Source organism: Antedon mediterranea, chromosome 3, assembly GCF_964355755.1.
Source record: "Antedon mediterranea chromosome 3, ecAntMedi1.1, whole genome shotgun sequence".
NCBI classification, from domain to species: Eukaryota; Metazoa; Echinodermata; class Crinoidea; order Comatulida; family Antedonidae; genus Antedon; species Antedon mediterranea.
In genome coordinates, this window is record NC_092672.1 from 15171751 (window position 1) to 15198741 (window position 26991).

Genomic DNA, 26991 nt, shown 5'->3' on the forward strand with positions numbered 1-26991 from the left:
GTCTTAAATGTACGTTTTATGGTAAATTATGATAAAAAGACAGAAACAATGCACTACCTAGTAGCTCGCTGTCAATGTCCTCTCGTTTGCCGTCTTTAGTTTTGTATGCCTAGCTGGTAAACATTGGTAACATACAAACATCGTACGCAAGCTATAGGCCTAGCCTGACGTTGTATAGTTGCTGCATTAATTATCTTTCTGTTTTTGACAGATTGACAAATTAGGGGAAATCCAGTATTTTTGCTGAAAAGTTAGGAGTCTTCTATTTGTTGTGGCCTCACGATCGATCGAAAAGGTGAGTGAATTACAGAAGAAAAACAAAAATATCAATCCGCGCGCATTGCATGTTTGGATTTATAGCGGGCCGCTAAAATTATGAGAATCGCCTTATTTTTAAAATGTTTAACCATTTAAAGACGAAAAAAGTTATCTCAATAAGACCATATAGTATTTATTTTGATTTTTACATTAATGTAGTTTGTGACCTTAAATTAGATCTAAAAAAACATAGAGAATGGTACTTTAATTACAGAAATCTTTATGGCTTAATTGGGCTAAAACCCCAAAGGTTTAAGCATATTTATTTTAATTTTTACATTAATGTAGTTTGTGACCTTAAATTAGATCTAAAAAATGTAGGGAATGGGTCTTTAATAACAGTATTTTTATCAGAGGTACCGGTAATTGGTTAAAGACCCCTTCCCTGCAATTTTGGACGTTTTTTGGAAAATAATACATATATATCACTTTAAAAACATTAAACCATGTCATTCCTTGTCTTAAATGTACGTTTTATGGTAAATTATGATAAAAAGTGAGAAACAATGCACTACCTAAGTAGCTCGCGGCGATCGACCTCTCGTGGACGGTCTTAGGCCTAGCCTGGCTAGGCTTAGTTTTGTAGGCCTAGCTGGTAAACATCGGTAACGTGCGAACATCGTACGCTAGCTATATACCTAGCCTGACGTTGTATAGTTGCTGCATTAATTGTCTTTCTATTTTTGCCAGACTCCGTTGATACAAATTGGGGAAAACCCAGTATTTTCGCTGAAAAGTTAGGAGTCTTCCATTTGTTTTGGCCTCACGATCGATCGAAAAGTGGGCGAATTACAGGTGAAAAATAAAAATATCAATCCGCGCGCAATGCATTTTGGGATTTATAGCGGGCCGCTATAATTATTAAAATCGACTTATTTTTCACATTTTTAACCGTTTAAAGACGAAAAAAGTTATCGCAATAGGACCATATAGTATTATTTTTACATTAAATATAGTTTGTGATCTTAAATTAGATCTAAAAAACGTAGGGAATGGGGCTTTAAATATAGTGTTTATTTTACAGTTATACAAGATATTAGATATGAAAGAGTATTTTTATTTATATGTGTTCTATCAGTCTTTTGGCTTTCGTGTGTCCCGACTGGGATGTTGGGTAGGTGGTGTTGTTACTCTTGTGTCATCTAAAACATGGTCCGCAAATCTTACTTGCTGTGGGTGGTGTTTGTGGAGATGTTTCCTGTTTCGCCTGAGTATACCTCCTCGCATGGTTTCTACCAAGTACGGTTCCTTCTGTCCATCTCTTGTTTTTGGAGTCTTGTACAGTAACCTTTTTTCCTTCTTTCACAGCGGTGAGATGTTGTGTTCCATGTTGGTAGTGATATTGTGTTTGGATAAAATTGAAAAAATTCATATCCTTCTAAAAATTTATAGTGAAGGACAAAATTATCCTGTCCTTCATTATAAACAAAAATTTGGTTTCAAGTGATATTGTTTTTTTAAGTTTTGTCTGTGGAAAGCCTGTTGATAGCTTGTCTGTCATCGTTTTGGGTTTTTACGGGTAGGTTGCTTCTCACATCCCTCTTGTATAATATTTCTGTCTTTTGACTTCTGTATTACATTTTTAACTGTCTGTATTGTTCTTTTAATAAATCTGTTACTTTGTGGGTAATGTGGGCTGGATGTTACGTGTTGTATTCCCCACTCATTCACAAATTGACTGAACTCTGAACTGCTGAAGTGGGGGCCGTTGTTGCTGACGATTTTGTCCGGAATACCATGTTCGCTGAACATTGATTTGGTCATTTTGATGACTGCAGTGTTTTCCCATCTTCTTAACAAAGGGGAAATTTTTAATAGTAGTCAGCTAAGGCGATGTATTCTTCTCCTTGGAAATAAAACAGGTCTGCTGCGACAACTTGCCATGGTCCTTCAGGTATTTTATGCTGAGTTTTGGTTACACCTTAGTGGTCTGTGGTACTAGTGTGGAATCTTGTACAACCAAATACGAGTGCCAAAAGTTCACGCTCAATATTGGCATGCTTCTTTTCCGTTTGTGTTAAAGTTGTGCTGGCGAAAGCGATAGGCTTTCCACTTTGAGTTAGAACTGCTCCTAGACCCTTCAGTGAGGCGTCTACATGTATGACTACAGGCTACTTGTGTGGTTGGAAGTATGTCAGGGTGCAGCTTTCTGTAATGAGTGCTTTTACTTTTTCGAATTAAGTTTGGTGTTATGCTGTCCATTGCCATTCTGAGTCTTTTCTGGTTGAAGCTCTGAGTGTGTCCGTATGGTCTGCCAATTTTCGTATTATGAATGGAGACATATATTGTAAATCCCTAGGAACTGTTGGAACAAAGTTCACTATGCCATCAGGAAATCATATAAGGATTACGTAAACAATCTATTCAGATCCGCTGACAATAAAAAACGTTTTTTTTTGCGTTTGTGAAAGAAAAACGTTCATCTTCTTTACCCAGTAAATTTATTAATCCAACGAATAACTCTCATTACTCCAACATTGAAGACATTGTAAACGGTTTTAATCGTTGTTTTACTTCTATTTGTAATGATGTTAACGTTCATTTTAATTTTAACGAACCTCCCCCCGGTTCTCTTAAAATCCCTGTACTTGCTGATATTTCATTTAGTCCGAATGATATAATTAACACCATATCTACATTTCGGTCTAATTCCGCTCCTGGACCAGACTTAATATCAGTCAAATTACTCAAGCCGATATCGCATTCAATTGCCTATCCCCTTTGGTTGCTGTATCGTACTTCCCTTAATACTGGTACTGTGCCCAATGATTGGAAATGTGTAAATACTATTCCAGTTCATAAATCTGGCGATAAGGCAGCGATAACTAATTATAGACCAGTGGCCCTTTCCTCATTGGTGTGTAAAATTTTAGAGAAGATTATCGTAAATAACATTAATAACTTTACGTATGACAACGGTTTACTTAACCCTAATCAACATGGTTTTGTCAAACATAAATCTTGCGTAACTCAACTCAATAATGTTACCTATCACTGGTCAAAAATTCTTGACAAACGTGAGCCAGCAATTATTGATACTCTGTTTTTAGACATGAGCAAAGCATTTTATCAAATGCCCTTCGACATCTTATTAACAAAAATTGCTCTAAATTTTAATATTCAAGGTAATATCTGGAAATGGATATCTTCATACTTGACTGACAGGAATCAGAAAGTTTGTTTCAGGGGGGTGTAGTGTCGTACAGTTTATAAATGGGTTATTTAGTAAACACATCCTGGCAACGCCAAACTCGTGTAGAATACGCATGCGTGCAGGACACGCTGTGGTACCAAACAGCATGTAATAAAAAGATAGAACTGCAATTTATAGTGTCTACCGAATCGTCATTAAAGTCATCGTAAACAATATTACATTGGCGACGAGTAGGATCAAGTAAAAATGGAATCCACACTGGCAAACTTCCCGAACTTCAAAATACGAAATTCCGGCGACGATGCGCAAGAATTCGAAAAATACGCAGGCCGACTCGAAAATTTTGTCACGGCTATGAACATCCGGGACGACAAGTGGAAGAGAGCACTGTTGCTTCACTATGCAGGTGAGAAGGTATACGATATTTTTGGAACTTTGCAAAATACAGGCAATACTTATGATGAGGCCAAACTAGCAATGAAAAACTACTTTGAGCCCAAGAAGAATATTTCATTCGCCATCTACACCTTCCGTCAGTCAAGCCAAAATGCCAGCGAGTCGATTGACGACTACGTCACACGCTTACGTCAGGCTGCTAGGACATGCTCGTTTGCGGACGTTGATGGTGAAATAAAAATGCAAATAATATCTCACTGTTGCTCGCCAAAGCTTAGACGTGCGGCTCTACGAGATCCTACGCTAACGCTAGACAAGATCTTGGAGTACGCGCGCGCACTCGAGGCATCGCAAAAACAAGCGTCTGGGATTGAAAGCAAAAAGGGAAATCCCCAGTACGTCAATTATTCTGCAGCAGCGACGACGACCAGCAAGCAGTGGACACAGGCTAAGCATACTGGTAGTAGTAGTAGGCATAGCTACACTTCCAAGCAAACCAAAACTAACAATATCTGTCGTAGATGTGGAGGTAACTACCCACACACTGGTTCCTGTCCAGCCATGGGCAAGTCTTGTAATTTGTGCAGCAAACCTAATCATTTTGCAAGCGTATGTAGATCTAGTGGTAGTAATGTAGCAGCCAAGTCAAGCAGACCCCCTTCCAAAAGGGCAGTTAATGCTATGAATAGCGATGATCGAAAAGCTGAATCATCAGAGGATGAGTATTCTTTCTCGTTGAAAAATGAAACCAAAGCGAAGCTACCAAAAGCAACACTGAAGGTAAACAATGTTAGTTTACAATTGCTAATCGACAGCGGATCGACAGTCAACATCGTGACTGAAGACGTAGCCAAAAAGCTTAAGATATATCCTTATGCTGCCGACACCCCCCTTAAAGTTTTGGGTGGATTCAACGCGATGGTGGAATCGAGCAAAAAGGTTGTCCTCGCGGATTTTGTTGTTGTAAAACGTGGCCCCACTCCAATTATCGGATACAGCACAGGGGTAGAGCTTGGAATCATTGACATAACATGTAGCATCCCACAACAACCCATGACGGACATAACCGCAAAATACGAGAATGTGTTCAAAGGACTGGGTAAGATGAAAGATGCAACAATCAAATTGCACATCAACCCCGACGCCAAGCCTGTTAATCAAATTCACCGCAGAATACCATTCCACCAACGCGCCGTAGTGGAAGAATGCCTTGACAGAATGCTGCAAGATGAAGTTATAGAGCCAGCACCTGGACCACACACCTGGATCAATCCGATCGTACTTGTACCCAAAAGCAATGGTAAAACGCGAATGGTTGTGGACATGCGTGAGGCAAACAAAGCGATAGGACGCGAGAGGTACTTAACGCCAACGCTAGATGATATAATTTGCAAGCTAACAGGCGCTACCGTGTTTAGCAAAATCGACATGAACAGCGGGTACCAACAACTACTTCTGCATCCTGATTCTCGCAACATAAGTACATTCTCTACGCACAAAGGACTGTATCGTTACAAGCGATTATTTTACGGTGTCAACGCTGCGCACGAGATCTTCAATGAAAAAGTCAAAAACATGCTGAGCGGAGTACAGAACCAACTCAACATAAGTGATGACATTATAATTTTTGGTAAAGACACTAAGGAACATGATGAAGCTTTAAATGCTGTATTTGAATGTTTGCGTGATTCTAATGTTACAGTAAACAAAGATAAATGTGAATTTTACAAGTCAAATATCACGTTTTTTGGCATGGTTTTTTCCAAGGAGGGAATTTCCCCAGATCCTAGGAAAGTTACTGCGATCAAAGCATTAAAGGCCCCAGAATGCATTACAGAATTGCGTTCCCTTTTTGGTATGGTTAATTTTCTCAGTCGGTTCATTCCAAATTATGCCACTATTACAGCACCTATGCGTAAGTTGCTACAAAGTGACACCAAATTTGAATGGGGTGAAGAGCAAAACAAAGCTCTAGAAATGCTCAAGGATAAGCTCAATTCTGATTGTGTTATGGCATATTTCGACCCCACACAAACCACCGATGTTTATGTAGACGCTAGTCCAGTGGGTCTAGCTGGAATCTTAATGCAAGATGACAAAGTCGTTTTCTGTGGTAATAGGTCATTAACAGCCACTGAAAAAAGGTATTCCCAAATTGAACGGGAGGCATTGGCCATCGCATGGGCGTGCCATTATTTTCGACTGTTTCTAGTTGGCAAACCATTTAGAGTCTTTACTGACCACAAACCGCTACTTTCACTGTTTAACAACCCACGGTCCAAACCCTCTCTCAGAATAGAAAATTGGATACTAAGGTTGCAAATGTTTCAGTTTGAAGTATGTTTCCAAAAAGGTTCGACTAATCCTGCCGACTATATGTCACGGTACACATTAGATAAGTGTAATGAAGTAAATAACTGTGTGACTGACAGTGCCACTGCATATGTAAATAGGTGTATTGAACAAGCTAAACCTAATGCAATGACTATTGCCGACATTCAGTTAGCAACAGAGTCTGATAAAACGATTCAATGTGTTCTTAAGTTTATGCTAAATGATAATTGGGATATGGCCAAGTTGAAGCCAGAAGACCTAACTGATGTTGATCTAGAAGACCTCAAATCATATATGAATGTAAAAGATGAAATAATTTGTTCTGATGATGGCAAAATATTATTAAGAGGCAAAAATATCATTATCCCCCTTAGCTTAAGACGTAAAGTTGTTGACCTCGCTCACGAAGGGCACCAGGGGATAGTTAAGACAAAGAATTTATTGCGTTCTAAGGTCTGGTTCCCTAAAGCCCCTTTCTCACAGATGTGCCTGCAATATACCGGTACAGTGCTGGCGTCGTGCCGGTATCGTTACCGGCATATACCCATTCTCATCGGACTATCGTGCCGGAAATATAACCGGTATATACCGGCTTTCTGTGAGAAAGGAGTCGGGCATATTCGGCCAATAAAAAGTCTCTGACAAAATAATTATTGAGGGCGTCCTTTATTGTTATTATTTTTGTCTAGCGATGATATGGCGGCGAACGTTAAGTTACAGATTATTATCTTCCTTTATAGCATATTTATGCAATACATGCTATGTACAGTATATTGTGCATATATTATACAGGTATAGCAATTAATTTGCCGTCATCGGCAATCTGTAAAACACCTTAGAAGGCTGTAGGCCTACAATTTACAAGGCGACGAAAGGTCAGGCACCAACAAACAAACCAAAGAGCTAATGGCCTAGCCTAGCGGCCTATAAATTATGGGGTGTCACGAAACCTCAGACCACGAAAGCTCAGACCCCCTAAGACCTAAGATCACGAAAGCTAAGACCCAACACCTAAGATTACAAATACTAAGATATACTACAGCTTAAAAACAATACTTGTTTATCCATACATAATTTTAAACACAGTAGGTTTCATTTATTACCATAAATATAATTTAATACTACCGCAAAACATAGATAAACTCACATTATTTTCGCCTGTTGAGTAATGTATATTTTTTCTTTACAACAAACAAACTTGACGGGTTGTTTGTTGGTATATATTTACTCCATTGTGTTGGTTCAGAGGAAGTTTTTCTTACGCACCTGCCTTTCTTGTATTTTGACTCCAAATTTGTTGACTAACTTTATCCTGAACACCACACTTTAAAATTAGGACTTATAAGTACTTTCAGAAGGAGAAACACATAATAACAAATAAATAAATCCTTTAAATTGATGATTTTACAGATGTGTTTCTTTGTATAGGCCTACTGTAACTCCTCCCCATGCTCAATGTTTTTGTTTCTATGGAGCGCCAAAAGAGCAACAATAATAGTACAAGTATAAAAACAGAAAGAAAACGAAACAAAAAAACTTATCATGATTTTTAAATTAAAATTTATTTGCCAGTATTTATTTCTTCGTACTTGCATGATTATACTATTATCATTACAATTTTAATTTTACATTGTTCCATCCACACTGTAGATGGACTCCACAGAGTTTTCAGCCCTCTATATAATTTTTGCTCTTTTGACGTTCCATAGAAACAAAAACATTGAACATGGCCCATGGGGTAGGCCTACTGTACTGTAGGCTAGTCATTTTGTGTGCGAGAAAAACGTCTGTAAAATCATCAATTTAAAAATGTATTTGTTACTTTTTATGTGATTCTTTTTCATGAAAGTGCCAATTCTAAGGTGTGGTATTCAGAATAAATGTTGGGAGTTAAAATACAAGGCAGGTGCGAAAGATAAATATTTGTAATCTTAGGTGTTGGGTCTTAGCTTTCGTGATCTTAGGTCTTAGGGGGTCTGAGCTTTCGTGGTCTGAGCTTTCGTGACACCCATAGATTATGCTACAAATTTCTTCTTGTCCCCTTATTTTAAGCAGCTCTCTTATCTCATTATCCCTCCAGTTCGACATTATTATTGTTAATTGAATTGAATAGGCGCCAAAGTGATACACTTGACCGCGCAAGCTGTCAAAGCCTCGACGGGGAACCCCAGAATATAACGGCGATACGTTCTCACAGAATGCCCGTCTGGCATTGCGGGGAATATCCCTAGAATATTACTAGGTCTAAAGCAGGTCATGTCGATGCCGGCATGGTGCCGGCATGATGCCAAGACGACCCGTTCTCACAGAAAACCATACCGGCATGGTAATGTTATATTCCCGCAATATTCCTGGCACACAACTCTGTGAGAAAGGGGCTTAAGTTAGACAAACTTAGTGAAATAGTTGTAAAGGAGTGTATGTTGTGTCAGGCTGCAACTCCTCAGTCAGTATGAGCCCCACTCAAAATGTCTGGTTTACCACAAAACAGATGGGAGCAGGTTAGCATAGATTTTTGTCATGTTAACAATGAATATGTAATGGTTGTAATCGATGATTACTCACGGTTCCCTGTTGTCGAGCTCCTAACTTCAACTTCAGCAAATGCTGTGATTCCGAAAATTGACAAAATTTTCAGCATGCTAGGGGTTCCCAAGGTTGTCCGGTCAGATAATGGCCCACCCTTCAACAGTGATGCATTTGATAAATTTTCAAAATATCTTGGTTTCCATCACAGGAAAGTAACTCCATTGTGGCCCGAGGCCAATGGTGAAGTCGAGCGCTTTATGCGCACGTTCAAGAAAGTATTATATACCTCTGAACACTGGAAACAAGACATGTACGTCTTTTTAAGAAATTATAGGGCGACCCCACATTGTACAACGGGTGTTTCACCAGCAAAGGCCCTCTTGGGTATGGACCTTAATATTCGGTTTCAATCTCTTAAAAGGGAGGAGAGTAGTAATGATGAGTCACTACGACAAACTGACAATCGAAACAAAATTAAGATGAAGCATGATGCTGAAAAAAGGAGATGCATATCAGAATGTAATCTCAACGTAGGTGACACTGTGTTAGTAAAGCAAGAAAAAAAGAACAAGTTCACCACACCTTTCTGTAAAACACCTTTAATCATTGTACATAGAAATCATGATCTAATTACAGCTAAACACCCAGATGGTAATAAGATAACCAGAAACTGGTCACATTTTAAAAAGGTGAATCTGCCAAATAGGGCACATGTAAATCCAAAACCGGTTTATAATGATGATACTGTTGTAGTGGGACAAGATCCGATCCCACAACAGACACGCAGATCTTGTAGACAAGCAAGACGGCCTCAAAGGCTAGTTGAGGAATAAGGCTATGCATTAGTTCAGAAAGTGAAAGCGTTAAGTTGTTTGTATATAGTAGTTGGCAGTTTGTAAAAAAATGTTAAAACAATAACTCTTATTTCAATATCACAGTGTGCATTTTAAATCCAGTTGAAGGGAGATGTAGTGTCGTACAGTTTATAAATGGGTTATTTAGTAAACATATCCTGGCAACGCCAAACTCGTGTAGAATACGCATGCGTGCAGGACACGCTGTGGTACCAAACAGCATGTAATAAAAAGATAGAACTGCAATTTATAGTGTCTACCGAATCGTCATTAAAGTCATCGTAAACAATATTACAGGGGGCTACTTCTTCCGTACTTCCAGTCACATCGGGTATACCTCAGGGCAGTTGTCTTGGTCCAATTTTATTCAATATGTTTGTGAACGATGTTAATCATAATGTTTCTTCTGAATGTTTTCTTTTTGCAGATGATATAATACTATATAGACACAGACAAAATGCCAACGATATTGTTAATTTGCAAAATGATATAAATATTTTATCTAATTGGGCTGATAAGAATCAAATGAAATTTAATGTCAACAAAACTAAATTAATGCATATCCCCAGAAAGCGTAACTTTGTTATTAAAGCCGTTGTACTTTCTTAATGGTGAGACAATTGCGGTGGTTGATAGCCATAAACATTTAGGAGTACATATCGATTCTAAACTGAATTGGAATGTTCAAATCAATAATCTAATATCTAAAGCTAATCGAATGTTAGGCTTTATTTTTTCTGTAGCCGGAAATTGTTCTCCAGACGCGATTTCGTGTCTGTACAAAACTTTGGTGCTACCTATTCTAGAGTATGGTTTGCCGGCGTGGGGCCCCAGAAATGGAGGACACATAAAACGCCTCAAACAGGTTCAGCGACGGGCCTCTAGACGTATTCTGGGACCCCACTGCGGACCTATATCATACGACGAACGTTTAATAACTTTGGGTTGGTTATCCTTACGTGATAGACGTTTAATGATTTTAATTTCCTTTATATTTCGTTGTTTTTATAATGTAACTTTTTGTAGTACTGTAAATAACAATATCCATATCAATCAACGCCATCCTGAATTACTTACATTTGTCCACCCTTTTGCACGTACCGATACTTTAAAATATTCGTCTATCAACAATTTTCCTGTTATATGGTCATCACTACCCTCCATAATCAAAGATCAAGCAGTTACTCTTCCTTTGAAAAATTTCCTGTCGAAATTGAAAAAATATCTGCTTGATCAACACTAAATTTATTTTAATTGTATAGGTGTATTTTAAATTGTGTAACACAGTAATACAAATTAATTAAATTTTTTATATATTCTGTATATTTTATATTCATTTTTAACTTGTATTAAGTTGTATGTTACAGGGGTTGCGGACACAAATGTGTTATGGCGCTCTGTTGCTGTCGCAACCCCTGGACCGCTTGTTGTCGAATAAAGAAATGAAAATGAAATGAAACTCGGTGACAGATGTAGGACTTGGGAGCGAGTGTATAGCTTGTATTTTTGTAGATCAGGATGTATGCCATCTGCATCATAGAGACTTCCAATTTTACACAATGTGTTTTGATGGCACATTTGTCAATGTTAAATACAAGGCCATATTTTTCTGCAACTTTCATAATTTTATGCAGGTTCTGATCATGTTCTTTCTCATCATGTCCGAAAACAATCACATCGTCAGCAATTCCAATTGTGACGGGGCACTGCTCCAAAATTATGTCCATCTTCTGTTGTAATATATCTTGTGACACTTTGAGTCCGAATGGTAAGCGATTAAACCTAAATCTTCCAAAAGGCGAGTTGAATGTAGTTAGGAAGCTGGATTCATCTGTTGGCACAATGCTCCAATAACAGTGTCTCGCATCAACTTTTCTAAAGGACTTTTGCAAATGTAGGTTATTGACGATACCCAATCAGGTGGTTCAGTTACTTTTGTTATTATTCCATTATTTTTCATTCTTGTCAGCTCTGCTTCCAGCTCATTTTTCAGGTGAATTGGGTACTTCCTTGGAGGGTGGATTACAGGCATCTTCAACCAATGTATGTTGAATTCACCTGGAAATCTTCTGATATACCTTCGAATCTGTTTGGGTATTGGTTTTGTAGATAATTTTGATTTTGATCTTTGATTGGTGTGCACAGTAGTATTTACTGCACAGTTGATTGTCACAAGTTTCAAAGCTCTTGCGTCGGGGAGTCCTAAGATTACTGGTCCTTTAACATATTTTATACTTAGAAGGTTAACCATGAACACTTGTTGTCATTAAACTTGGCTTGGATCTGGACTGTACCATGTTGTGGAATTGTTGTTCCATTATGTATGCTGTCAGTTTGACTTGGCTTTGCTTTGTTTTCCCTGGCTTGGGAGCCCATCTGTATTGATACTGTGAGGTATCATTTGTTTGTACACGGGTAGGGGCAGAAAGTTCTCCTGGGCGCTTGTGTCCACTTTCCCAGAAAGGGTGCGTATGCCATTCCTTTGTGGTATTTGGACATTTAGGTTTAGCAAAGAGTTCATCGCCATCATTGTTCATTCCAACTAAATCAAACAATAGTTCCTCAAACTGTTCCACGACATTGTTTTCATCTACATTGTTTTCATCTACATTGTTTTCATCTACTTTGTTTTCATCTACATTGTTTTCATCTACTTTGTTTTCATCTACATTGTTTTCATCTACATTGTTTTCATCTACATTGTTTTCATCTACATTGTTTTCATCTACATTGTTTTCATCTATGTCAACAGCGTTCATCTGTCTCCTAAATGGACTTTTGTTTCTGGATCAGTATGAGTATGATCCTTTGGTTCTTTCATCGCTCGTTGCCTTGCGCATTCTGCCTCTGCACATTTTTTTCCAGTGTCCTTTTTTCCCACAAGCTTGGCAAACTGTACCGAAGGCTGGACATTGTTTAGGTCTATGGTTGTTTCCACAATTTCTGACTTGTTGTCTTAGTGTGTGAACTAGGGCATACGTCTCTTTCTTATGATTGAACGCTGCTCTGCATAGTTCTAGGGCTTTATCTAAGGTTAAGTCATCTTCCCTTAGTAGACGTTCACAGAGTTGATTATCTAGAATAACACAGACAATCCATCCTGTCTCATAATAAGGAGTCAGTTAAGTCTCTGAACTAGCAAGATTTCACTTTTGTCCTTAATTCTGTCACGTACTGGTCAATTGTTTCAACACAGATGCATGTTGACATCTAGTGAAAAAATTGTGTCTTTCAAATTTTTTGGTGAACAATACTTTTCGAACTATTCAAGGACTTTTTTTAGCTTCAAAGATCTTCTTCAGTGTCGAATTTAAACGTATTATAAACATCTAGTGCGTTTTTCCCAGTAATGGGGAGCAACATAGATGTTTGTGTTGAGTCGTCTTTTTTTGCGGTGCCAGAAGCGGTATTTTAGAGTAAAAATCTTTGTTTAAATTTTTTCCAGTTTTCAGAACATTTCCTGTTAGTCCTGGCTGTGTTAGGTTTTTATTTATTTTTTATTTATTTCAACAATATTTTACAAGGGTGGTCCATCCAGCCAAAGCTGATCATTAGGGACCCTCACAGAAATACATCATGAGAAGACATAAACATGTAACAATAACAATTTGATTAAAATAAATATAATTTATAAAAATAAAATAAAGCACAAACAATTTAGAATCAAAAATTAAATAAATTAAATTAAATCGGCCTCTCAGAAAAGGAAGTAACTAGACAAAGAAGATGGTTTGTGAGCCATGTTGTCACCGTAACTGTTTTGTAGGCCTATGCTAGGTACGTTCATGCTTTGCTATTCGGCTGTTTTACACGCTGTGTAGAGTGGTAAAATAGTTAATACTAGTAGTAGTGTACTGACCTGGCTTTGTGTTATTGCGTTACATTCGCTTATATACCGCTGCTACCATGTAATAAGATCAGATGCCTTGTAGTCATGTGACTTATGTGGTAATTAATTAAATGGTGGGCTATTATCACTCCTTTATGACGTTGGGTATACCGAACAATGATAGGATATTAGCTAGTTTGGGAATTAATATTTTGGAAGAAGTGGATGTTAATGTTTCAATCACTTGATATCTGGTTTAATCATCTGTTACGACCATGAGGTAGTATCCATTTGGGAAAGGACCACAAAAGTCTATGCTCAGTTCTGTTCATGGTCCATCACTTGGTCGGCCCTAGTCAAGTCGGCCCCTAGTCAAGTCGGCCCAAAGTCAACTCGGCCTCGAGTCATCTCGGCCTCATTACAACTCGGCCAAAAACTAATCGGTCAACTCGGCCCCAATAAAGTATGGAACGCAAAAAGCGAGGCGAATTGATAAAAGAATAAAATAAAACATATTATTTTTTATAAACATTTTTATTTTACTGTTATCTTAATAATATCTATCTAGATATCTACTGTAAGAACATTTCGATTTATTCTGGGAACATCCTTGTAATGTATCAAAATATATAGGCTAGGCCTATCTAACAAACACGTAGGCTACTGAAACTATAGGCCTACATCACAACTATTAATATAGATATTTACTATCAATTAAACGAAAAACGACAGAGTGTGTTATAATTTGAATATTGAATTTTCCGTTTTATTTTGTCTAGGACTATAGGCTATAAGCCTAACCTATTAGTATAGATTAGTAAATCCTGCCATTATAATATTAACTACACCTTAACTATTAGGCCTAGCACTTTTTGTGTTCCATATTTTAATGTGGCCGAGTTGAGCGATTAGTATTTGGCCAAGTTGACGTGAGGCCGAGTTGGTTTGAGGCCGAGATGACGTGAGGCCGAGTTGACTTGAGGCCGACTTGACTTTGGCCGAGACGGTTTAGGGCCGAGTTGACCTGCAACCAATTTGGACATCTTTAACGTTTCAACTTTTTGTGCTGGTGTGGTCATTTCATATGCTGTGCACTCTTTATTCATCTCTTCTAATTGTTTATCTATTCTTGGAAACTATATCTTCTCTCTCAATAAGCTCTTTGTTTTCACTACTCTTATGTGTCCTTTATGAGCTATAGAAATTGATTTCTTTTGTAGCGATTTATTCTTGTTCCACAAAGTATGACTTTATTTTCTGGGCTTAGAGTTAGTTCTTTACAAACTTGATAATAAGCTTTCTTTGTCAATACATTGATGAAAACCTATTTTCCATCTTATATTCGTTTACTGACCCACTGTAGTGTTGGATCAGTTTCAGTTTCTCGTTGGATTTCTTCTTTGGTCATAGCTTTTGGTATTGTGTGGTTGATTATAAAGTTGACGTATTTGTCGACCACTTTTGCACTTTTTGTGTTGTGTCCATTTTTTTTTTTTATTGAGTGACGAGATAGACAATCTGCAGGATTCTGGCTTCCTGGTCTGTATTTGATCTCAAAGTTGTAATCCATATGCAACTATCTGTGGTTGCTGATCTGTGTAAATTTCTGTAAGCTTTGTAGGGTGAAAGTATGCCATTAATTGTTAATTATGGTTGCAAAATCCGGCACAAATCGTGCGGAATACGCCATGCCTAACAAACTTCGAACTTTGTCTGCATCCTTTGGTTCTTCACCTCCTCGATGGCTTGAGTTTTCCTGGGATCGGGAGATGTCTTTGTTCGAGAAGATGTCACCATAGAAGTATAAGTTGGTTTTATTGAAGATGCATTTATAAATATTGAGTTTTAAGCCCTTTTCATTTAATCTTTTGAGTACATCTCGTAGGCTTTGATCATGTTATTTCTGTGTTGCACCAAATACTAAGTATATCATTACTCATGTTTCGTGCTAATGGTATGCCTTGTAGGACTTGTTCAATCACATTTTGGAAGATCTCGCAGTCTTTTATATCTTCTTAGACCAACATGTGTTGCAAATGTTGTGATTTGCCTGCTATCTGGATGTAGTTCAGGTATCCCGATTTTAAATCAAGCTTTGAGAATATCTCAAGTCATGAATAATGTCATCAATCGTTGAGGTCACATGTCAGGGGCGGTTGCAGAATTATTTTAAGGGGGTTGCCTCTGTGTCCAGAACCGTAGATAACCTGTAACCTTTGGAAAAGCGAATTTATTAAATGACACCCCTAGATGGCCGAAAATGGTACTCTCACACATACAATTCACGATAAACGACACCGGTAAGCTAATAAATTCTGGCAATTATAATCAATAAAATACAAATTAATTATTATTATCAATTAATATAATTAAAAAATAGAAAAAAAATATAAAGCTGCTGATATAAATATATTAAGCAAAACATTATTTGTATTTGTATTAATTGTATTACTTTGATCAATAAGTCAGTAAAACCACAATTAGCAAAATTCATTTTCATTTATCCACTATAAAGTGTTGCTTAAACTACACTACTAATTATGGACAAATAAACGACCCATATGACGGAGGTTTACACGAACACAGTGTGTAGTGGCCTTTCGTACCTTCTCATGACACACACAAGCAATCCAATCAGTCAGAAATTTATTCTGAGCATGTTTAGCCATAATCAATAGAAAGAATTGACTATCTCCCGTCACAACGACCTCTCGTAAGTGACCACTTCTACTGAACGACCACCGTCTCTTTTAAGGGACGGCTTAAAGCAGTATTCAAAATGCAGTTGAACAAGAGAAAGATAAAGTTGATTTAAAGTTGACTGATTAATAAAAGGTTTTACACGTTTAAGGATGGAAAGAATTGCAAATACCTTCTTGAATACAGATTTCACATGGTCATGCCAAGTTAACTGATAACTCAATGTAATTTAGTATACAATGATTGCAGTAATCGTCGTGTCTATAACACAAATCAATAAAACACTAAATACCATTATTATATAAAAAAACCTTCTGTAATATAGTGTGTTGAGGTTTTCTGACTTGTAATGAGGACTCTACTCGCTTGACTGCAGTAACACATATATTCTAATAATACTTGATACAATAATAACTAGAAAGCCACTCCGAGAGTGCATACCTCCGCCTACTGTAAAATTCTCCTACATAAGATTTCTCCGGTAAAAAAAAAATGTATATATATATTTGTGTGTGTCCTAATGATGTTGGTGATTTAGGCTAATTTCACTACAAGCATGTGTATGCGAGTTTGGTGTAATGGTTATGTAACAAGCCTTTCAATTAACAATAGCTTCAGTTGACTAACAATAGAACAGCAACGCGAAAATCAAACGAGTGAATTTGAAAAGAAATAGGTTTTTTAAAATAATCGCATAAAAAAACGTGCACATTACATCAAATTATATTTTAAAATTACAAATCACAAATTATAACTCTTGCCTATTGTACAAAAATGAAGTTTTTTGGAAAATTAGTTTTTGAGAAAATGCAATTTCAGTTTACTTGTTACTTTAAGACTGCTCGTCGGCTTTTGAAAAATTCTGTCCTATCTAGCAGGTTTGAAAAGTATACTAAAAAGTAGTCCAGAATTGGGACCATGGAATTTAATGGAATGGTCCTTCACATATCTATCTGTTTATTCATTTTGGTAAAGATCTTGTAATTACTTTTTGAGTAATCCTGCTAACAAACAAACAAACACACGCTACCGATTACATATACCTCCTTGGCGGAGGTAAATAATTCAGAATATAACTCAGGATAGTATTCAGGATAATGCAACTAAGGAACAGACGATAAAGTAATGCTGTAAGTGAGGTGTGAGTGTAGATCTGCTTCTGAGGAAGTGTCGGTAAGGTGTGTGTGTGGAGGCTCCTCAAACTTGGGGGTATATTGGCTCCTGTTCATTAGCATATAACATCATCTGTGAGGCTAATGATTGGTCCTAAGTTGATCCAGGGACCCTTGGATAGAAGTGAGAGAAAGAGAGAGAGGTCAAATCAACTGTGTTTACTTTTGGGATTTAATTATGGACTAAATGGACTAAATGTAGGCCTACATTAAAACATCTGGATGATCTGGACTTCTGGGGCAAGTTTGTGAACTCAATTGAATCCTAATACAAGGGTTGATTTCTCAATTATAAATGTATATCATTACATTACACTTCATACGCGAGAAAAAAGTTTTGTCCATAAATAAACTGCAAAGAAAGCAATGGTCATACATCAAGGTTACTCATACTGATTAAACTATAGAAGGCTCACTACTATAGTTAGGTATGAACAGTCTTAACTGATGGTCTTAACTCCCTGATTAATTAACTTTATCAGATAGACAGTCTTACTAAAGCCACGCCTGTTTAGACCATTGCTATAAAACAGTCTTAGCTATAAGACCGTGTAAAGTAACAAATTGAGAGCGTACTTTGCGCGTGGAATACCAAATAAATGTTCGTCACGCTTGTTCATTTCACAATCATAACAGATATACATTTACACACAAGAAAATCTATTCTAGGCCTACATAATAATATAAGAATAAAATTATGTTATTATTTGATTTAACACTTAAAACTTGTTAAATTGGTTGTGTTTCACGATAAATAATACGTAGAAGCAACAAAAAGAGAGGTTTTAAGACAGTTTTAAGATGCCTTCGAGTAGGCTTTAATATTAAAGACCGCTTACAGGTTAGACCGCGGTATAGCAATGGTCTATAATAAAGACTACTTGCTACGTCACGAATTATAGCTGCCTAAGCGCTAAGACCGTTTATAGACCGCTTACAGTAATCAACTCCCTGAGATGCTGTTCTACATCTCCCTTTGTTAGTTAATGAGTTGTATATCTATGATTCAGTATTACTGCATACTATATATAGAGTTCTTTTGTAAACAGTCAAAAGTTCAATTATATTGGTTCAACAGCTTAACTTTACAATGATCAAAGTTCACAAATTATAACGAGGATTTGGACGTATAACTCTTCCATATCGAGTGGTCGACAGTGGTTGGTGTACTTTGGTGTGCGATGGTTGTGTGTCGCTGTTGACTTTCGTGAATACTGGGTTAGGTTCGGACAACGGGATGATGTGTCTGTGATTTCTGCGTAACTCTGTACCATTAGTATTTATAATGTATGATCGTGGATTGGTTGAGGATTTTAAAATTGTTCTGAGTTGGTCGAAACCTTTTGGTGTTTGTAGTCTTACAACTTGACCGGGTCGGAATTTGTATGTTGATTTGTTTTGTTGTTGTTTCTTCCTTGAGTTTTTGTATGCCTGATGTCATGATTGGTTTTAACAATTGTTTATTTGTAGGGATAGTTCTTTAAAGTCACGTGCTCTACGTTTCGTTGCTTCTGCTCCGATATGGCCATCATGAAGTCTTTTGGCATAATTGGCTTGTAATGATTTGAGTATGATAGCTTTCATCCCTTTCATTATAATGTTATCGATCGTTAATTTTTCTTAAACGGGTTGGCGAAGCTCTGCTGATACATTTTTTTGTTTTGTTGAAATGACTGAGCTGCTGGAGTGTCTGGTCATTTGCGGTAGAGATAGAGAGTTCCTTCAGCGTTGATGGTGTTATGGGTAGTATGGCCATAACTTTAAACTTCGCTTTTTCGTCGTCACTTTGGTATTGCTACTTGCTGCACGAGACAATGTGTCAGCGACAAACATGTCTACACCTTTCTTGTATACAAGTGATATCTCATATCTCTGGAGTTGCATTATCATACGCTGTAGACGTGCTGGGATCATGAACATCGGTTTGTTCATGATTGCGATCAGTGGTTTGTGATCAGTTTCCACTGTTGTTGGTTTACCATATATGTAATCAAAGAATTTGTTACAAGCAAAGACAACTGCGGGGAGTTCTTTCTCTATTTGTGCATAGTTCTGTTCACATGGGGTCATAGTACGAGATGCATATGCTATGAGTTCACCATTCTGTAAGCATGCAGCGCCTAGACCAAATTGTAACACATGTGAGTGTAATAGCTTTGCATACATCATAATATTTCAGCAGGGGTAAGTTACATATCATGCTTTGGAGTTGTTCATACGCTTTCTAGTGTTTATTATACCAACACCACTGGACATTGTTATATGCTCAAGTTTGGTATGAATTTCGCTAGGTAGTTTAACATACCGAGGTATCGCTGAAGTGATTGAGTGGAGTCTGGAATGTTCATTTTCTTGATGGCACTGATTTTGTGGGGTCTGGTTTCAAACCTTCCAAAATAAACGTGTGTCCAACATAGTAAACATTCTGAACACCAAATTACATTTGTTAGGGTTACGGTAAGCTTTAAATTGAGTTTCGTGCGCAATCAAAGACACTCTTGAGATTTGCGTCGTGTTCCTGCTTGGTTCTTCCTCCAATCAAAATGTCGTCAACTATGATAGAACATGGTTGATCAGCGAATAGTTGGTTCATAGCACTTTGGTAGACGTCCGATGATGAATTTGGCATTCTTATTAATACTCTATTAATAACGACCATGAGGTGTGCTAAACGTTGTGAGAATAGATGACTCGTAGTCTAGTGGTATCTGCCAGAACGATGATTTGGCATCTAATATGGAGATGGTAGCACCTTTCATGTTGGCTGCTACTTCTTCGTCGGACGGTGTTTTGGTCGTTTGAGCGCTTTATTTAAATCATGTGGATCTATAGAAATATGTGACTGGCAGCTTGCCTAGCGCACTATCAAATAAATCTGGGTATTCATCGAATGGGTTCATGTCTGTATGACTGATCTGGACCTAACGATATCAAACCCATGCGTAAACAATCGCGTAGGCCTAGCAGTGTCTGCACTGGCTTGTTGATGACACTTATTTTCGAGCTTATCTTGTTCGTATTTGGAGCGTCAACATTGTCGATAACAAAGTTTCCAATTACAGTTTCTACTTGTTCATCATCATCATCATGATAATAATTGTCGTCATAATAATCGTATTGCTCAGTTTGTGTGTGTATCAGTTGGGACTAAGACCGACAGAACTGGGCGCAATTATTATGTTGGTGACAGGCTCTACATTCTTTACCGTAGGCTGGGCAACTTCTCGTTGGGTGTTTTGTATCACAATTTCAACAATTTGTACATGGGTCTAGATGGGCTTTTGTATTGACCTTGTCTATTGGTGCTTCGACCGGGCCTGGGTTTCCTCATGGTAAAGTTATGTTGCAGGGGCGGACGCAGGGGTGTTGCCCCAGTTGCCCGAGCAACACCCTTAATTTCATACTAAATGTTTTTTTCTGGCACTAAATTAAAATTTAGATCCCATTTCATCATTACAATAACGTTAATAACGTTATAGAAGTCCAGGGTTGGAAAAGACTATAGGCCTATGTAAATTGACAGACTGCAGCGTAAAATTAACCAATTAGCCATCAAAGATACCGTGTATTTATTTACCGGCGGTCAGCGTTTGTGTGTTTGTTGACTCTTTGGATTGCTTGTGTGCATGAAGGTACGAAAGGCCGCTATGTGGTAAACCCCGTCATATGGGTCGTTGATTTCTCCATAATCATTGCATTTTGCCGGGGATTCCCAATCATTTAAATATTTCCGTAGTACCATATTTATCTTCATTTCCATACGGCTGTAATATTTTGGCGAATTTCCGTAATAATTACCGACGTTCTGAACTTTGAAATAACAGCGTTTAATTGCTTCTTTCTGCAAATTTTGATCTTATTTTCTTTCTGGAGTGTGGTTGTACAGTTTATAGTGGATAAATGAAAATAAATTTTGGAAATTGTGGGTTTACTGATTTATTTAGCATTTATTTAAAAATAATACAGTTTAACGTTTTGCTTAATATCTAGCAGCATCTTTACATTTTTTTCTAAATTGTTTTAATTATTAATTGATAATAAATAATTTGTATTAATTGATTTTAATTGCTAGAATTTATTACATGACCGGAAGTACCTTCGTCGGGCACCTCCTCTGACATTCGCATTGAACGCAAAAAATGTTATCCTATTGTTTGTCGATTGTGTTTTACCGGCGGAAAAAAACAGGAGGCGTGATACGATCTGTTTGCTACTGTAGCCCGATATAGAGTGTCATTTCTATTTAGCGTGAATTTTACGTGCGAGAGTACCATTTCCGGCCATCTAGGCCCACTTTGGGTGCCTGTGGCGCAAATACTTAGTATCTACGGCCCTGTGAGGACTCTTGGGAAACCCCCTTAAAATAGTCCTGCGACCACCCCTGTGTTGTTTATTATTATAGCTCATTTGGAATGAATCTACCTGGGACTGAACACTTGCTTTTATGATGCTATACTGTTCATCCGCAATTTCTGACTGAGCTACTTCTATGACTTTTTTGTAGATCAGTTTCTCACCTTGAGCTAGTAAGGCTTTTTGGATTTTATCATTGTTTATACCACAAACGAGATGGTCCCTAAGCATTACTTCTAATGACTGTTCATACTTACAGTCCTTGGCGATGTCTCTGAGAGCTGCAATTGACTCTTGTTTTGACGTGACCGACTATTAAATTTATATCTTGCAACGATCATGTTTCTGTGTGGCTTGAAATGTTCGGCTAGCAGGTTCGTCAAACATTGCTTCCTTTGCTTTTCTGGGAGCTTAAGTCCCCCCAAAAGCTTGAATGTGTTGGTGCCGATTACAGAATTCAGTATCGCTCGTTTCGTCGTGGCATTTGTTATGTTGTTGGCGATGAAATACTCATTCATTCTGGCTATATCTATGTACGATTGCCAAGTTTCCTGTTTATCGTGAAACTTTGTGACTTCCGAATGTATAGTCATGGCTGGAATTTGTTTCTATATCCCATTGACACCATGTAAGCTCTTGCTCATAAATAAACTAGTTGGGCTACATTATAAACTGATTAGATGATTGTAGTTTTATTCTTCACTTGTGTACACATTGAATCCACATGCAGAGAGCATGGTCATACAGGGGTATTTGGTATACATCAGTAATACTCATATTGATTAAACTATAGAGGGCTCACTACTATAATTAGGTATGATCAGATATGAGATGCTATCAAAGATTTTATATAGCCGAAGGCTAGATCGCAATGAACAGGTCACCCAACATAAGCATCTTGGCATCATTCTTGACCATCATCTTACTTTTATTCCACACGTTGATATATTAAGTTCCTCTATCTCCATCCTCGCCCGAAACAATGTTTCAGTTATAAAGCGCCTATGTATTTTAATATGATTCCGAAAATCATTCGACAATCTGAAAATATTATTTCCTTTAAACGTGAACTTAAAGAATTTATTTCCAGTTAATATTGTTCGTACTACAGTATGTATATATATTTTTTATCTGTCAACGATTTTAACTTCTATATGAATTTTATATAATCATTGTAAATTTATAGGCCTTTAATATATATTATTATGTCATTTGAATATTTAATATTTTATGTGTTGATATACTGTATGTATGTTTTATCGAGGGGGTGTCACGAAAGCTCAGACCACGAAAGCTCAGACCCCCTAAGACCTAAGATCACGAAAGCTAAGACCCAACACCTAAGATTACAAATACTAAGATATACTACAGCTTAAAAACAATACTTGTTTATCCATACATAATTTTAAACACAGTAGGTTTCATTTATTACCATAAATATAATTTAATACTACCGCAAAACATAGATAAACTCACATTATTTTCGCCCGTTGAGTAAATGTATATTTTTTCTTTACAACAAACAAACTTGACGGGTTGTTTGTTGGTATATATTTACTCCATTGTGTTGCTTCAGAGGATGTTTTTCTTACGCACCTGCCTTTCTTGTATTTTGACTCCAAATTTGTTGACTAACTTTATCCTGAACACCACACTTTAAAATTAGGACTTATAAGTACTTTCAGAAGGAGAAACACATAATAACAAATAAATAAATCCTTTAAATTGATGATTTTACAGATGTGTTTCTTTGTATACTGTAATGACAATGTAACTCCTCGAGCTCCCCATGCTCAATGTTTTTGTTTCTATGGAGCGCCAAAAGAGCAACAATAATAGTACAAGTATAAAAACAGAAAGAAAACGAAACAAAAAAACTTATCATGATTTTTAAATTAAAATTTATTTGCCAGTATTTATTTCTTCGTACTTGCATGATTATACTATTATCATTACAATTTTAATTTTACATTGTTCCATCCACACTGTAGATGGACTCCACAGAGTTTTCAGCCCTCTATATAATTTTTGCTCTTTTGACGTTCCATAGAAACAAAAACATTGAACATGGCCCATGGGGTAGGCCTACTGTACTGTAGGCTAGTCATTTTGTGTGCGAGAAAAACGTCTGTAAAATCATCAATTTAAAAATGTATTTGTTACTTTTTATGTGATTCTTTTTCATGAAAGTGCCAATTCTAAGGTGTGGTATTCAGAATAAATGTTGGGAGTTAAAATACAAGGCAGGTGCGAAAGATAAATATTTGTAATCTTAGGTGTTGGGTCTTAGCTTTCGTGATCTTAGGTCTTAGGGGGTCTGAGCTTTCGTGGTCTGAGCTTTCGTGACACCCTTTATCGAGGGCCCTAAATGATCAGTTCTATTTGGAACTGGATAGACTACCCTTAGTAAAGATGGTAATAAATAAATAAATAAATAAATAAACAATGTTATAGCAGTTCAAAAAGTGGTTCTCTATGGAGAGGGAACCAACAGGATGGCGGCTGCAATCGACCAATCAGATATGCCTTACGCAGTACGCACTACTACGCCTGTGTTGAGCCTATCTGCGTGAGAACGATAAGCAATGCAGCGCGTTAAGCGTATAAACGTGAACGCATTCTGTATGATCCTCGTATAAAAATGCTAGATTACCAAGAAATTATTCATTCTATTGCGAACAATAATTATATTTAATTTTTTAAAAACTTCACTGTGCTTTGACAAGGATTTATGTAGTCTTAATGTATTATATTAGATTATTATTTTTTATACTAAATAGTGTTTTTTAACACATTTACAACCGCCATCTTGTTGGTTATCCTCCTGTTGGAATCACTTTTCAGTCTGTAGTACGCCCGCTAGTGTTCTTATTACATCTCGCTGGATGGTATATAGTTCTACAGATATTACACTCCACTCTGTAGAGGGGTGTAAATATACCACGATAACGTTTGCACACACGGACCAGGGCGGTAATTAGCTGAAACGGAAAATGGTGTATTTTTGGAGAGTGATGACGGCAGCATCACACGAGGAGCGAGCTAGACAATGCTGTTAGTAGGAGGAGTGCGTGTGTTTTGAAAATAACTCAGTTGTGAGTATTTTCCGAAGATTTTAAATCGCGTTAATTCTTTTTAAACTCTTGAATTGATATAGTAATTAAACTCTTAGCTCTTTCACTATGTAGGCCTATTTACACAACTATAATGCTAACCATTAGCTCTAGCCTACTCTTCTTAATTAAAAGAGTCAGATGCGTCGCAATCCATGTCTAGCGGCGGTTGCAGGTTGGTTGCATCCTTTTTTTTTAGAATTAAGGGGGGTGGCTAGCACCTTATTCACCACTCCCCCCCACCCCCTAGAACCGCCACTGATAATATACATTTTTAAGGCTTCAGGTCTAAATGTCGTAACAAGTGTGTGTGTATAATGAATAACGATTATAACTAGTTGTCTCGAAATCTATTTATTCAATAATAATATATAGAGGGCTCACTTTTAAATTACAAAAGTTGATAAATGATCTATCATCACTATCATTTACTATATAAAAATGAAATGTGAATATGAAACATTTAAGTCCATCATTCCATCATTAAGTCTAACATTGAATAACATTTTTAACAAACTGAAAATGATTTTCTATAACTATTGTTGAATGGTTCTCTTTTATTCTTTGGTCTTTCAACTCCTTATAACATTGCTGTTCCGAGCACATCCATTTTTTTACTGAAGCTCATTGTCACTTTCTGAATCACTTACATTATGTAAAACGTTGATATAAGTGTTAAAATGTGCTCTCATTGTACAATAAATGTTTCCAATAGCCTACTGGTCATTCACCTATAGATGATAAGTGAAAGTTCCTGTTCTAAGAAATAGATGATAATTATACCTTAACTGTCCCCAGACCACAAAGCAATCCATCATTGCTTTGCTCACTCCTTAAGATTAGTTTTAATTTCATAACTTATAACATATCCACCTTTTTTTATTCAATAACTTCAAAGGCGCTTCAGATAACAAATACAACATTTTAAAACAGCAAAGAAACTAACAGAAACATCAATCAAATCTTCCACAATTAACAAGAAATCGTTGTACATAATAAACAATAAAGAAGGAAAATCAGATCAAAAAATAAAAATAAAAAATTCTAATATATTGTCAATAATTGAGTTATTGTTTACAAGTAGAACATCTCTTTGTGTATTATAATTAGGGCAGTAACATAAGAAATGAAGCAGATTCACAACAACAGTCACAAGTACAAGTTGAAGTGTCCCATAGTCCATGTAAAAATAAATGCAAATTGAGACAACTGAAACCAAGTCGGATTCTAGTGTGAATTTGGTTAACCACAGGTGTATCAGAATGGGTCTATGGTCACCGTACAGATAGGCTACTACATCAGTAATTCTATGAATGGATGACTAGTTGGTGACAAGAACGCTAGTTGGTCATACCCAATACCGTTTTATTTTACGATTATTCGGAAAACCATCTAACGACGTTATACAGGCCTAGGAGCCGACATTATACACAGGCCTAGGAGCCGACATAGATCTCTAGTGGGATTTAACCATCATAAGTCATTCCTCACATTCAAAATCTATCCTTTTTTATTTACAAACATTTCCTATTTCTACATTCTATACTACGTTTTCATATTCTACCATTATACCTATGTTTATATTTATATCTTCTACTACTATGTATGATACACAGCATACACTATTACACAGTACACAACTGTGCATCACGCACATTGTACGCAAGCATTTCATTCTATTACGCACACGCACTAATATCAAACATAACATGGAACCACGTCAGATCAAGTTCAATATTGAATATCGAAACGTGGCAGGCTATAGGCGCTTGACCTTTGACAAGATCGCCTAAAATTTTTAATTTAAAACTACGATACTTAGCATTGTATATTCATGAATAGCCGCTTCATAGTCTCTTTTCTTCCTTATATCTTATTAACTCAAAATTGTTTATACTAACAAACATTCTTATTAATATGCCTAGTGTGTAAACATTATTGACATCATTTCACATCCACATACAGTACAACTCTTCTTAAAAAAATTTTTTAAAATCTTCTATCAACTAAAAGTCGTAGTTAGTCATGTCTCGGGTCACATTCTATGGTCACCGTACAGATAGGCTACTACATCAGTATACTGTACTTCTAAGAATGGATGACTAGTTGGTCATACCCAGTACCGTTTGATGTTACGATCATTCGGGAAATGACCTCACGAAGATAGAGACACTTTGTTAAACACAGATTGGATATGGGAATCCCACTTGAGTTTTGCATTAAATGTTACCAAGATGCC

The 26991-nt window shown here is 36.9% G+C and overlaps 1 long non-coding RNA gene across 2 annotated transcripts in view; it reads left to right on the forward strand.

Moving 5' to 3' along the window:
• The window catches only part of LOC140043656 (uncharacterized), a 245969-nt gene that overhangs the window by 187481 nt on the left and 31497 nt on the right, over positions 1–26991 (forward strand). For both annotated transcript variants that reach the window (XR_011844331.1, XR_011844330.1), the window contains one exon: positions 212–295. This is a non-coding gene — a long non-coding RNA (uncharacterized lncRNA). The remainder of the gene's footprint in view (positions 1–211; positions 296–26991) is intronic.